Here is a 15029-nt window from a genome sequence, read left to right on the forward strand (position 1 = left end):
GTCTGCACTTTAAGCCACGGCTCCTGAAGCACCTACAATTAGAAGAGCAGGAAATATCTTAATGATAACAAATGTGGCTTTTTCCAAAGGTTATTGCACAGCTATTTGTGCTCAATTAACTACCGGTGATGATAATCATTGAGAATGTGGCTGAGGCTGCAGCCATGCAGCTGCTGTCTAAAGCCCACAGTTCCTTGGCAAAGGGCAGCACCGCAGAGAGGGCTCCCTTGGTGATGGAGCATGAACATGTTCGGGCATGGTTGGTGGCTTTTTCCCTTTAGAGGAATTTCTTTGTGAGAAGCTAGAAAGAGCCTTAGAGGTAACCCAGTTGACTTGTCTGTAAATCCTACAGCTCATCAGCATTGCCTGGGAAATTTGTTAACAATTATAGATACCCAGCATCTGACCCTAGAACCATTAAATCTTGGGGAGGAGAATGAGGATTTATACTATAAACAATTTCAGCAAGTGGCTCCAAAGTTCAGCCAGGCTTGAAAACAACTTTTGCCCAACTGCCTTTGTTTCATAAAGTAGTAAACTGAGAACAAGAAAGGGCAAGTGCCTTGGCTGAGGTCTGCAGGCTGGGTTGTGAGGGTTTAATGTGGAATGCCGGCCTGTTGACTCCTAAACTGGTGTGCTGTGTGTTATGTGGCCTCTCTCATCAAATATTGGCTCTCCTCGGGGAGAGATGTAGAAAACACATGTGAATAAAACACAGTCAGTGATGGGGTAATCCTTTGAATTGAATGTTCAAGTCACCAGGACTCAGCGCTGGTCGTCACTTGCTGTAATTAGTCAAATACTTTGGTTAACGATTCAGCATCACTGGCTGGGTGCCGTGGCTCATGCCTGTAATCCAGCACTTTGGGAGGCTGAGGCGGGCAGATCACCTGAGGTCAGGAGTTCAAGACCAGCCTGGCCAACATGGTGAAACCCCATCTCTACTAAAATACAAAAATTAGCTAGGTGTGGTGGCGGGTGCCTGTAATCCCAGCTACTTGAGAGGTTGAGGCAAGAGAATTGCTTGAATCTCGCAGGTGGAGGTTGCAGTGAGCCAGGATCGTACCACTGCATTCCAGCCTTAGTGACAGAGCGAGACTCTGTCTGAAAGAAAAAAAAAAAGAATTCAGCTTCACTAGCTGGGTGCCATGGCCCATGCCTATAATTCCAGCATTTTGGGAGGGTGAAGTGGGCAAATGACTTGAGATCAGAAAATCGAGACCAGCCTGGGCAACATGGTGAAACCCCATCTCTACAAAAAACACAAAAAATTAGCTCGTCATGATACAGGCGCCCGCCACCATGCCCGGCTAATTTTTCTGTATTTTTAGTAGAGACAAGGTTTCACTATGTTGGCCAGGCTGGTCTCGAACTCTTGACCTCATGATCTGCCTGCCTCTGCCTCCCAAAGTGCTGGGATTACAGGCGTGACCAAAACCTTAATGTCCAGCTGCAGGATAATGGTTGAATAATTTATGATGCATTCACATATTGTTAATAGCTACTGCTTATTCTGTGCTTACTGTGCCAGGTATTGCTTTAAGCACCTTTCTTGTTATTAATTCATTTGTTATTTATTTATTTATTTATTTATTTATTTATTTATTTATTTTGAGACAGAGTCTCGCTCTGTTGCCCAGGCTGGAATGCAATGGCGCAATCTCAGCTCACTGCAACCTCCACCTCCCGGGTTTAAGCGATTCTCCCTGCCTCAGCCTCCTGAGTAGCTGGGATTATGGGTGCCCACCACCACGCCTGGCTAATTTTTGTATTTTTTGGTAAAGACGGGGTTTCACCATGTTGGCCAGGCTGGTCTTGAACTCCTGACCTCAGTTGATCCATCTGTCTCAGCCTCCAAAAGTGGTGGGATTACAGGTGTGAACCACCGCGCCCAGTCCATTTATTAATTAAAATAACTTTATGGGGCAGATACTATTATCCTCACTTTACAGTTAAGGAAACAGAGCCAGAGAAGTTAAGTAATTTGTCCAAAGTCATGAAGCTAGGAGGTAGAAGAGTCAGGATTCAAACCTGACTTGAGAGTCCTCTCAACCACTAAACTGTCTCTTGTATAGCCAACGATTAGTACAATAAACCACGAATAATTTGCTGAAGAATGCTTGCTTTGCATGTAATAAGGGCTAAACTGAATGACTACATTTATTGTTAAATACACATAGGAAATGCTTATGACATATTTAAATGGGGGAGAAAAGCAGGATATCACTGTATGTACATTATAATTTTAACTAAAGAAAGTTGTGGAAAAATGCCCAGGAAATAACTGGAAGAAAATAGGCCAAATGGTTAATTCTGTTTGTGGTTGATGGGCTGACAATTTTTCCCCCTTGCTTCTTTAACTTTGTCTGACTTTTCCGAATTTTCTAAAGCAAATGTTACCTGTAACATCAGAAAAAACGCTATTAAAAACTGATTTCTAAAAACATGAGACCTTACAGACGCAGGATTGGGACAGATCACCAACAGGCAGCAAATACTGATTCTTTTCTCCCCAAAGAAATTAACTGCAAAGAAGTTTCATTGACCCATGTAACCTCTTGCACAAAACACTGACTATTCCTGCACGTTATTCTAACTGTCATCCTTAGATCATTAATACATAGGAGGCAATTTCTACTTTGGTTCTGATAGAAGTCTCCCAAGAGAAGCCAATTTCCTGAATCTTTTTGAGAGAATTTATTACAAGCATCTTTGCTTCCTCAGAGTCCCCGAGCTCTTGTATTCCCTGCCATTATCAGTGTGTCTGGTCTCCTGGGCATAGCTTATGAGTAGATGTTCAACACATGAAAATTATTTTTATGAACCGAGATATTTTGCTAAAACATATGTCATTTGGGAACAGAGTCTTGGTTTCTCCTCGTGTCTTCCCAAGGACCTAGGATGGGGTTGGACACAGGAGATAGTTGGATGAAGGGCAGCCTAACTACTCATGTGCCCACATGACATGTATATGTCTATTTCTCTGACCTATCCTGATCTCACCATGCCCCTGTTCTACTCTGAGGTTTCTGGAGCTAGCAAGTCACTTCTTGCTGTACTCGGGGCTGTGGGGCCAGCCATCCTCCCAGTCTTGTGGCTGTGATCCTTTCATGAGACCTATTCCTAGTTTCCAGCCCCTGCATTCTAACACTCTTCTTTTCTGCCCCCACTCTGCTTTATCAGCCCATCTGTGCAGGTCTGCCGCACAGCAATCAGCAGGAGCCATCCCTGTGCGCTTAAATTAGAGATGCTGTTATTCTCTCTCTCTCTCTCTTTTAATAAAGCAAAGGAATTCATTTCTTACAGTTATGGAGGCTGAGAAGTCCAAGGTCAATGGACTGTATCTGGTGAGAGCTTTCATGCAGGTGGGGAGTCTGCAGAGTTCCATAGTGGCACAGGGCATCACACAGCAAGGGGGCTGAGCATGCTGCTATTTTCTTTCTACTTTTAAACTTGAGTTCTACAGACTTACTAGACTAGCTGTGTATATATATATAGTCATTATCCATAAGGCTAGAAGCATTGAAAGCCAACATGGTGGGCACAGGCAAACCACAGTTCTTTTAGGCCCCTGAACCTATCCTCATATTAGACAACATGTACTGAAGAGGATACCTGACATGAAGAGGATAGCTGTGAGGTTTATTTAAGGAACTTGATGAGCGTCTGTAGTGGGTGGGGAAGAAAGATTTGGGAGGACATTTTCAATTGCTTACTGTCTTTTTTCCCCCCCCCCATGAAACATCACCTCCAATTCAAAAGTGTTATGAACGTATTATTTGCAGGTGGATTGTTGTAAATGAAAATTATGTGTAAGGCATTATGTGTATTAATCCTTAAGCTGTCTGAAATGATGACTGCACAATGTATTACCTAAAAATATTATATATTGGCTAAGGTTGAGGTCAAGGGTTGGGGGAGGAATGGGGGATGTGTTAGTCTGTTTGGGCTGCTATAACAAAAACACCATAAATCGAACGGCTTGTAAACAACAGGAGTTTATTGCTTATGGTTCTGGAGGCTGGTAAGTCTGACATTAAAATGATGACAGACTTGGTGTTTAGAGAAGGCTCAGTCTCCTGGTCATAAGTGGTACCTTCTAGCTGCATGCTCACATATTGGAAGGGGCTAGCTAGCTCTCTGGAGTCTCTTTTATTTTTTTTTTTTAACATATATATATATTTATTTATTTTTGAGACAGAGTCTTGCTCTGCTTGCCTAGGCTGGAGTGCAGTGGCATGATCTTGGCTCACTGCAACCTCTGCCTTCCGGGTTCAAGAAATTCTCCTGCCTCAGCGTCCTGAGTACCTGGGACTATAGGCAAGTGCCATCACGCCCAGCTAAGTTTTTGTATTTTTAGTAGAGATGAAGTTTTGCCATGTTGACCAGGCTAGTCTTGAACTCCTGACCTCAGGTGATCCTCCCTTTTCAATTCCCCAAAATGCTGAGATTACAGGTGTGAGCCACCATCCCTGNGTTTTTTTTTTTTTTTTTTTTTTTTTTTTTGAGACGGAGTCTCGCGCTGTGTCACCCAGGCTGGAGTGCAGTGGCGCGATCTCGGCTCACTGCAAGCTCCGCCTCCCAGGTTCACGCCATTCTCCTGCCTCAGCCTCCGAGTAGCTGGGACTACAGGCGCCCGCCACCACGCCCGGCTAGTTTTTTGTATTTTTAGTAGAGACGGGGTTTCACCATGTTAGCCCGGATGGTCTCGATCTCCTGACCTCGTGATCCACCCGCCTCGGCCTCCCAAAGTGCTGGGATTACAGGCTTGAGCCACCGTGCCCGGCCCCGGGTCTCTTTTATAAGGGTGCTAGTTCCACTCCTGAGGGCTCTGCCTCATAACCTAATTACCTCCCCGAAACACCCCACCTCCTACTACCATCATCTTGGGGGTTAGGAATTCATTGTACGAATTTTGGGGGATACAACACTCAGACCATAGCAGGAAGGTGTGGGTGGAGGGCCCAGAACTGAGATACTGTCCAGAGGGAAAGTGGGTATCTGTACTCCTCAAAAAAACCGAAACCAACCAGTCAAGGCAGGGACCCCAGAGACGATGGGAGGAGAAGCCTCACATGTATAGACTGGGGAGGACCGGATCATCTCCAAAGTAATGCCCCAGCCTCTGCCTCTCATTTATAGGTCAGAGGGTCCCCACTGATGAGAGAGAACCTCAGTGGAGGCTGCTCCACAATGGTTCCCATCCTGGAATTTTACCAGGAGCACCCCTGCTTGCCCACTCATCTGTCTCAGAGGTCCAGGAAATTTTCGCACCTGTCATATCATCTGTGCTTATCTCAGTGTTGAGATAACCTTTTCCCTTGTTTTCTCCTTAATTTGATTTTCCAGTTCTCTGGAAAAGAGAACTGTGGAATGGGGACTGGACAATCTTTGAAAGAGCCTCTCCTGCTTTTGTTCTTAGTTTTTTCTGTTTTTTGAGACGGAGTCTCGCTCTGTTGCCCAGGTTGGAGTGCAGTGGTGCGATCTCAGCTCACTGCAAGCTCTGTCTCCTGGGTTCACGCCATTCTTCTGCCTCAGCCTCCCAAGCAGCTGGTACTATAGGTGCCTGCCACCATGCCTGGCTAATTTTTTGTGTGTTTTTAGCAGAGACAGGGGTTCACTGTGCTAGCCAGGATGGTCTCGATCTCCTGACCTCATGATCTGCCCGCCTTGGCCTCCCAAAATGCTGGAATTACAGACGTGAGCCACTACGCCTGGCTGTTCTTAGTTCTTAAGTAGTGTTGACACATGGGTGATGACGAAGGAGATGATTAAGGCTTTCAAAGAATGTGGAAGAATGTGTCAAATTCTTCACTTCCTAGATGACTTCAGTTTCCTAATCCATAAAATAGGACAAAGACCATTACTTATCTGATGAAAAGGAGAGACAGTGTAATAAGCAAGGTGCTTTCAATACTGTATTACTCCATTTTCACACTACTGAGAAAATTACAAATTACCTGAGACTGGGTAATTTATAAACAAAAGAAGTTTAATTGACTCACAGTTCCGCATGGCTGGGGAGGCCTCAGGAAACTTATAATCATGGTGGAAGCTGGGGGGAAGCAGGGCACATCGTACATGGTGGCAGGTGAGAGAGAGGATACAGGGGAGATGCCAGACACTTATAAACAACCAGATCGCGTGAGAACTCCCTATCGCAAGAACATCATGGAATAACCGCCCCCATGATCCAATCACCTCCCATGAGGTCCCTCCCCTGACACATGTGGATTACAATTCAAGATGAGATTTTTGGGTGGCGACCCAGAGTCAAACCATATCAGATCTCCAAATGGTAGCTATTATTTAGATGTCCTTTTCTTCTGTCTTGACACAGTCACTGACACAGTTCAGGCTCTTACTATATCTCCACTGATGTCAACTTCCAATCTAGTCTCTTGCATTCTCTGCTTCTGCCATCTATTTTCCAGTGTGGTGCCAGAGGAATCCTTGTAAAATACAAAGATGCATGTCATGCTACTGCACAGAATCTTTTAATAGCCTCCTTTTTTTTTCCCCTTTTTAGAATAGGGCCTAAAATCTTCAATGTAGCATCTTTCCAGAAATAGTCTTCTGAACTTGTCTGCTTCTATTCATTCACTCATACATACATTTTACTGTTAGGAGCACCTTCTATATGCCGAACACTAAGCTAAGTGTTTCACATAGGTCATTTCACATAATCCTGAAAACAATGCTTTCCTTAATATCTCCATTTTGCAGAAGAGGAAAGGGAGGCTCACAGGATGTGGAACTCACCCAAGAAGGCACAGCTAGTTGGTTATAAAGATTTGAATTCACTCTGGCTGGCACTCTCTTCAATTGGAGCTCTTTGTACCGAGCAAAAATGTCTCAGGGGCAGTAGGGAAGGGAATGACAGCATCAGCAGAAGGGAGCCAGGGTCAGGACAGGGAGGAAGCAGTGTTTGGAAGAAGGGTGCTGGGGACGGGGTGCGGATATAACTTCCCTTTCCAAGGTTGGTGATGGGGAGTAGGCACCTCATTTGGAGACAGAACTTTGGGCCTGGGCTTCAGGCACTTTAAGTGTGCACTGGACTTTGTGTTCCCAGAGGACCCCCAAACATTTCAGTACCTCCTTCCTTTCCCCCTTCCCACCCAGCACACAGCCTGGTGCCTAGAGTGCATTCAGTAGACAACTGGGATATGACTATTGCCTCTGGTAGTCACATCCTCTCTTTCGGCTATGGAAGGCTGGAGTCGAGGCCTTAAAGGCCCCTCCCGCCCTTCTGTTGGGCAGTTTTTCTGTCTTAGGGAAATCGCCGTGGGGCTATCGGGGATGGTCAGTACGCAGCTTGGTTAATCCTCTTTCCTTCCCCAGCAGCTCCACCGTCGTCCGGGTGAAAAGAAAGAACCACGCTCCCGGCCGGGCGCGGTGGCTCAAGCCTGTAATCCCAGCACTTTGGGAGGCCGAGACGGGCGGATCACGAGGTCAGGAGATCGAGACCATCCTGGCTAACACGGTGAAACCCCGTCTCTATTAAGAAATACAAAAAAAAAAACCAGCCGGGCGAGGTGGCGGGCGCCTGTAGTCCCAGCTACTCGGGAGGCTGAGGCCGGAGAATGGCGTAAACCTGGGAGGCGGAGCTTGCAGTGAGCTGAGATCCGGCCACTGCACTCCAGCCTGGGTGACAGAGCGAGACTCCGTCTCAAAAAAAAAAAAAAAAGAACCACGCTCCCTTCACCATCCAGGCTGAGGCTTCGGTCTTTCAGCTTGCAGCTTGGGGTGGAAGCCTCTGGGTGCAGGGGTTCGAGGGCGCTCTTCTCCCTCTGTATTTGCCATTTGAGAGCGCCTAGTAAGAGCCATGCCCCAGTGTTGGCAGGTTAATGCCAAACGCAGTGAAAGATTTTGTTCTTTCCTATTCTAGATAAGAGGAATACCAGTCTTCAGAGAGGTTAAGTGACTTCCTCAGGGTCTCGCAGTCAGCCGGTAGCAGAGACCGGGTGTATAGTGCCCGCATATTAGGACCAAAAGCCCGACACTGCTAAATTCACCCCTCGCGGCCAAGCGGGCAAGAGGCATTTAGGGGTCTTTGCGCAGCCGCGTAGCCCCTCCCACTTGGTCCTCGATCCACCCTCCTTGAGGGCAGGCAGGATTGTGGCATCACCCGGTGCCTTCATCAGGAATCTTTAACCCCAAGCCCGCTCGCTAGCGACCTCCAGGCCGGTTTGGTGCGCGGTGTGGCCAGTGGCGAGAGGTGGAGTGGGGGCGGAGACCGACCCAGTCTTCGCAACTCTATTTGCATACGGAGGCGACTCGCTTCCTTCCCGCCCCTCCGCCGCGCTCTTCCTTCCTTCTCCCGTCCCTTCCAGTCTGCGTCTTCTGTCCCCCGTTCCTCCCCAGCGGACCCCTCCTCCGAGACTCCCTCGTGGGGTTCCCAGCTCCCGGGCGCTCCTGCCCTTGCCGAGCGCGGTTTCTGGAGTCACCTGGGGGAGGGGAGTCCTGGGCAGGGCCGGGCTGGGGAAGACGCCTGGGGCACTGCCCGGCGCTAACAAAGGGAGCCGGTACCGACCGGCGTGGGCGCGGAGCGGGCGGCCGCCACTGAGCGGGCTGAGCAACCGCAGCCTCCGCGGCCGAGAGTGCAGCGAGTGAGTAGGGGGTGCGGTGGGCGGCGGCGCGGCCCGGGCTCTCCCGGGAGGAGTGTGATGCAAAGGGGCGCGGGAGGAGAGCGGAGCCGCGGGGCCCGTGGCGCGCCTAGGGCGCAGGGAATCTCTCTCCAGCGCCGCCTCAGTTGCCTTGGCTCCGGGGCTGGCCGCCTTTTGGCTGGGGGTGTGTGTATATTTGTCCGGGCCAAAGGGCCACCCAGGTTTCTCTGTGGCTCCGCGAGCCTGCGGATCCACAACAAACCCACGTGCGCGCAGCCCCGGGGAACACCGATTTCTCCACCGCACCGTCAGTGTTTGGCTGGGGGGGTGGGGGGGCGTGGGGAGGGGCGGTGCGCCTCGCAGAGTCCGGGTTCCTTCAAATCCTGCCTTCTGGGTTTACGGATCGACAAATTGGGGCCCGCGGCAGCGGAGGGGGCACAGGCACCATAACAAACGCACGTGCGCCCTGCCCAGAGATCTGGACGCACCGCAAACCCTTAGGGGCTGCCCTACGGTGCCGGGCCATTGTCTCAGCCTAGGGGGAGGGAGTGGCTCTAGAGGCGCCACTTGCTGGAGGAGGGCGAGAGAGACATTTAAAAGGTACCGCTTGGGCATCAGACTAAACTGCCAGACTTAAAAGGGAAATCAAAACAAGAAAGCAGCTACAAAAACGTTACTCCAGGCTGAGAGTCGGTCCCCGGCCGTGGCGCATTCGTTTGGGTGAAGTGGGCCACCCCTCACCTTCACCTCCTGGAGGGCTCTTAGAGATGTGGGTTGGGTTAAGGGTCTAAGGGTGCCCCTCAAAAAAAAACCATAGTGCTGGGCGCACTATTGTTCCGGCACTCTGGCGATTGCGTCTGTGGGGGATATTTTGGGCGCCTCCTCAGCCTTCGGGAAGAATGGTCAATGTACGCGTCGCCCAGTGCGGTCTTGTGCTTTACCTCTGAGGCCCGTGTCCGTCTGCCCAGACACCCCAGATGTCACTAGCTCCTTTTGGCTTGTTATGCATTTTCGCAAGCAAGGCCAGCCGAGACCTCATGTTCTAGCTGGGGACAAACAATTTTCAGTTCTGAGTTTATTTGAAAGAAATTCCGAGACCCGGAAAGAGAGAACTCTTGTTTGTTTTGCTTTTTCTTTACTTACATATGCTCAGCTCAGCTTTGCAGATGTTAATCAGACACGATCTGCCGCAGGGAGATGGTTTCGGGGTGAATTGGTCTCTGAGATGATGGTGTTGGTGCAGGTTGTGGGCGTGCAGTGTGAGCAGGAATGGAGGCGCCGCCACCCCAGTGTGTGCCTGCTGCCTCACCTTGGCTAGTGTGGCTGAAGATTAACCTGTTCCCGGGGCGGGGGGACCTGGAGAGCCTCCAGTCCTATTGCACTGTTACTGAAAGGGTCTAGAGAGCATCTAGGGAGCCTTCTTATTTTACAGGCAGGAAGCTGAGGCCGGGGAGTTCAGCCACTTGTCCAAGTTTAAACCGGGTGAAACGGGCCACAGAGAGAACACTGAGTGTGGGTCTCCCAACTCCCACTGCATCGCCCTGCCGGCAACTAAAGGCAAAACCGGGATTCTGTGGTTGGCTTAAAAGGCAGTGGCCTTAGGCAGAATAGGGTTAAACAAAGAGTAATTCAAATCGAAAGCTGCACCCTTCCATTATCCCTTTCAAGAGTTCTTTATTCTGTTGAGAAAAAAATAGATTTAGTCGTTCCTTACTCTCCTTCTAGCCTTTCAAAAGCTTAGTTATTTTTCTCTCCTGGCTGCCCCTTCCCCTCACATTGGAATAAGGCCAGCTACGGAGACTCCGATGTTTTGCCTCTCATCCTTGTGCCAGGAGGCCTTTGTTTGGGCAAAAGCATGGGCTGTTGACATCAGCCGCACGGGGAGAAAGTGTCTCTTAGAAAGCTACTCCTGAGTCACTTGTGAGAGCATTGTTTCCATTGATTTTATTAAAGTTACTTTTTTTTTTTAATGAGAGTCCCATGGAAGTAGCTGCTTATTTTTGTATTTGGCAGAGAAGTAGGAAAACCAAAACAACACGGAGAAGCCGGATTTCCCCAGAGTTAACATGTTGTTTTGCACTGTCCCTGTTATCTCCTAGTTACACTTGTTTCTTTTCCTTAGAGTTCCCAGGGTGTCATGATGATTCTGGTAGCATCAGGAGGCACCAAATGCCTAGGCAGATAGGGGCGGGGGGTACCCCGTGAAACCCCCACCTCCAGGCCAAAGACAGTTTAAAGCCTGAAAGCCAAGCTCCAAGTTAAATCCTCAGACCAGAGTGTGAACTTCTGTTTGACATGCTTTCCCCTAATTGATCCCTACTTTTCACCTATTTTACATATACCTACCCTTTCCTAATTGGCTTTCTACACTGCCGTGCCCACCTTTGAGTGATGTCTTTGCTTTAATCTTTTTTGCATACTCACAAACCCGGTCAGCATGCATTCCCCATTCTGAGTCCATAAAAGTCCCTTGACCCAGCCACACTGGGGAGCTTTTCCGTCTTCAGGTAGGGGACCAACCCCGCGTCTCCTCTCTGCTGAAAGCTGTTTTCATCACTCAGTAAAATTCTTCTCTGCTTTCCTCTCCCTTCAATGTGCAGTGTACCCTCATTATTCTTTGGTGTGGTGCAAGAGCTTAGAACCACTGAATGCGGGTACAAGCTATCATACAGTGAGCTGGGACACACTGGCATGGCTCAGGGAAGCACAGGTGGGGCGTTGCTGGCCGGAGGACCAAGAAGAAAAATCCTACGTCAATTCCACTTGGCCGTGCCGTAAAGTTTTCTCACCAGGACGCTGACCCTGTAAGGAACTTCAGAAATAATCTGACTGGACCCTTTTACTTTCCCGATGGGAAAACTGAGGCCTAGAGAAGAGAAATTATTTGCCCAATGATACACAACAGTGCACGGTCTACTTTTAGTGCCCCTTTTTGTATAAAAGGGAAATTGTTGCATCAAATCAGTTGTTGTTGGTACTCCACAGAAAAACCAAAGTTATGGTTGTTATAACAACACCCTTTAAGTCAGAGAACCAACTCCTTATGGATTAAAATAGGTTTGGTTATTACGCAAAGCCAGGGATCCCAGTGGTAGGTATGCTGAATATTGCAGTTATCTCTGGGGATCAGCTTTCTTTAGTGTTTGCTAAATGGTTCACTTTACTCTTGTGCTGGGTTTTTCCATGTTTCTCTGTCTTGTGCTTCCCCATTTAGGGACTGCTTTGTGTGAAATCATAAGGCAAGAGGCAGTGAGAAGACAGAAGAGAGAGGCGCCACTTAGCTGTTCATGCTGCTTAACCTCTTGGGCTCCAGTTTCCTTCTTTGTACAGTGAGAGCCCTCCTTGCCCAGTCTCTGCACAGGCTGTTCCAGCGGAGCGGAAGATGCTCAGGCTTTAGAGCCATAGGAGGGGTTTGGGGTCATCTTCCTGTCTCCAGTATTACTTTAAGACCAGCAGGCTGGGCCGGGCACGGTGGCTTACTCCAGTAATCCCAGCACTTCAGGAGGCCGAGGAGGGAAGAGTTCGGATTCCTTGAGCTCAGGAGTTTGAGATCAGCCTGAGCAACAGTGAGACCACCTCCCCCACCGCCATCTCTACAAAAAATAAAAGAACAAAATCAGCCAGGCATGGTGGCGCGCTCCTGTGGTCCCAGCTACTTGGGAGGCTGAGACAGGAGAATCGCTGGAGCTTGGGAGGTGGAGGTTGCAGTGAGCTGAGATCTCGCCACTGCACTCCAGCCTGGGCGACAGAGCGAGACCCTGTCTCAAAAACAGAAAAGGAAACAAAACAAAACAACAACAGAACACCAGCAGGCTGCTTCTGCGTTGTGTAAAGTGACGGGAGTAAGGTGTATGAATCTCCTGGGGTTGTTGAGGGCATTAAGTCACATGACACATTCTTACGACTGGTCAGACCTCTTGGCAGGCTTGAGTGCTTACCAGCTTTCAAAAAAAAATTTTTTTTTTAAACTTTTATTTTGGGTTCAGGGGTACATGTGCAGGTTTGTTATACAGGTAAACTTGTGTCATGGGGTTTTGGTGTACAGAGTATTTAGTCACTCAGGTACTAAAACTTGTACCCAGTAATTATTTTCCCTGCTCCCTTTCCTCCTTCCACCCTCCACCCTTCAAGAAGGCCCTAGTGTCTGTTGTTCCCCTCTTTGTGTCGGTGTGTTCTCATTATTTCGCTCCTACTTATAAGTGAGAACATGTGGTATTTGGTTTTCTGCTTCTGCGTTAGTTGGCTAAAGATAATGACCTCCAACTCCATCCGTGTTCCTGCAGAGGATATGATCTCATTCTTTTTTATGGCTGCATAGTATTCCATGGTACATGTGCACCACATTTTCTTTATCTAGTCTACTGTTGATGGGCATTTAGGTCTTTGCTATTGTGAATAGTGCTGCAGCGAACATATGTGTGCATGTGTCTTTATGGTAGAACAATTTATATTCATTTGGGTATTTACTCAGTAATGGGATTGCTGGGTCAATGGCAGTTCTATTTTTAGTTTTCTGAGGAATCCCCACACTGCTTTCTACAATGGTTGAACTAATTTACACTCCCACCAACAGTGTATCAGCATTACCTTTTCTCTGCAACCTTGCCAGCATCTGTTACTTTTTGACTTTCTGATAATATCCCTTCTGACTGGTGTGAGACCAGCTTTTAAAGTGGTAGAGAATGTTAGTGGGAGAATGACCCCATAGGGTAAGCTCGTGGGCTCAGATTAGAAAAACCTCATCTTTCACAAAGAGGTGTAAAGCAAGGCCTGCCAAGCTGTCAAGGGAGGCTTTGAGTAGTTGTGAAGTTTGTGTGACTCTAAGGTGACTAGAACTAGTAAAAAAAAAAAAAAAAAAAAATTAAAATCAGAACCTTCACACGTAAGTGAGTAAAATCTCGAGTCATTCTATTTATGTGTTCTGTGTTTACTGACAAACAGGTGCTGGGGGTAGAGGGGGTCTTGTGCTTAACCTGAGATTACAAAGAGCATGGAGACCCATTCTTTGCCCGAGGAAAGCCCAGCCTAGCTCCACCACCCTCACTTAAAACACTTTTGGCTCTCCCTTAGAAATTGCCCTCAGGAGCCCAGAGAAAATTGATCTAATTTATCTCAGTATTGACCTCTGGGGTCCCCTTCTCTTCATGAATAAAGGCAAGAGCAGGTGGTAAATGACAGAGTAGAAGAGGGAAGGCTTCAGAGAAAATCTGGCCCTCTGGAAATATGAGGACATGGTTGCATTAAAAAAATACAGGAATAATTCATTAATGAAATTCACAGTAATTGTTCTGGACCATTAGATTCCTGAGAATTTGGACAGGGAGTTAGTTGCTCCGATGTAGTATCAGTCATTTATTCTGTAAGAACTGAATTAGAGGCCAATGAATTTTTTCTTGCTTGTCTGCAGAAAGCTATACGATGGCATTCTGACTCCTATAGATGTATTTTTGATAGACTTATATGTAACAGTAACATTGAGCAGTGCAGTGTCACCATATTAAAATACTGAGATGATTTTCTCAATCATTATTATACTGGAAAGGTCAGGTTAGCCTTCAGAATCAATGTAGTGATTTAATTTTTATTTATTCTGATTATAAAAATAAAGCTAGGGGCGAGGCACAGTGGCTCATGCCTGTGATTTCAGCACTTTGGGAGGCCGAGGCAGCTGGATCACCTGAGATCAGGAGTTCAAGACCAGCTTGGCCAATGTGGTGATGAAACCCCATTTCTACTAAAAACACAAAAATCAGCCAGGCATGGTGGGTGGGTACCTGTAATCTCAGCTATTTTGGAGGCTGAGGCAGGAGAATCGTTTGAACCCGGGAGGCGGAGGTTGTAGTGAGCCAAGATTGCACCACTACACTCCAGCCTGGGTAACAGAGCAAGACTCTGTCTCAAAAAAAAAAAAAAAAAGCTTGCCTGTTGAGGATAATTTGGAAAGTTCTGTACAAAAAAGCATAGAGAAACAGAAAAAAATTCCGCTATCCAAAGCCAACCCCTCTTAACAGCTGGCAATTTTCCTTCTTTTTTTTTTTTAAATGGATTTATTTTTTATAAATGGTTGCAAACATACTGTATGTGCAGTTATGTCTCTTGCCTCCTTGCTTAACTTTCCCATATATACATTTCATGGTTAACATTGCATTAAAGCTGTACCCTTTCATTCATCACCCATATCAGCTGTTCAGCTTCTCCAAGGTCGTGTGGACCCCTGGGATCTCATCATTTCAGTGAGGGCCTGTAAAATTTCAGGAGCCTCCAACTGCCTCTGCCTTTCCCACCGTTGTCTCAAGTGTTCAGCCATCACCCATGGGTTCTTTGGAGGTCTACAGGTACTGGTATTACAGTGGGGAGAGAAGAGGCCTGCACGTGGCCTTGAGTTCTAGTCTGCCCTTGTGACCTTCAAAAACTTAACTTTAA

The 15029-nt window shown here is 47.6% G+C and overlaps 1 protein-coding gene across 2 annotated transcripts in view; it reads left to right on the top strand.

Moving 5' to 3' along the window:
- Positions 1–8127: 8127 nt before the first annotated feature.
- ST6GAL1 (ST6 beta-galactoside alpha-2,6-sialyltransferase 1) overlaps positions 8128–15029 on the top strand; it is a 144867-nt gene continuing 137965 nt past the window's right edge. For both annotated transcript variants that reach the window (XM_025375267.1, XM_025375266.1), the window contains exon 1: positions 8128–8609. The gene's annotated coding sequence lies outside the window, so the exon portion shown is untranslated. The remainder of the gene's footprint in view (positions 8610–15029) is intronic.

The sequence above is a fragment of the Theropithecus gelada genome, chromosome 2, assembly GCF_003255815.1.
Source record: "Theropithecus gelada isolate Dixy chromosome 2, Tgel_1.0, whole genome shotgun sequence".
Classification (NCBI taxonomy): domain Eukaryota; kingdom Metazoa; phylum Chordata; class Mammalia; order Primates; family Cercopithecidae; genus Theropithecus; species Theropithecus gelada.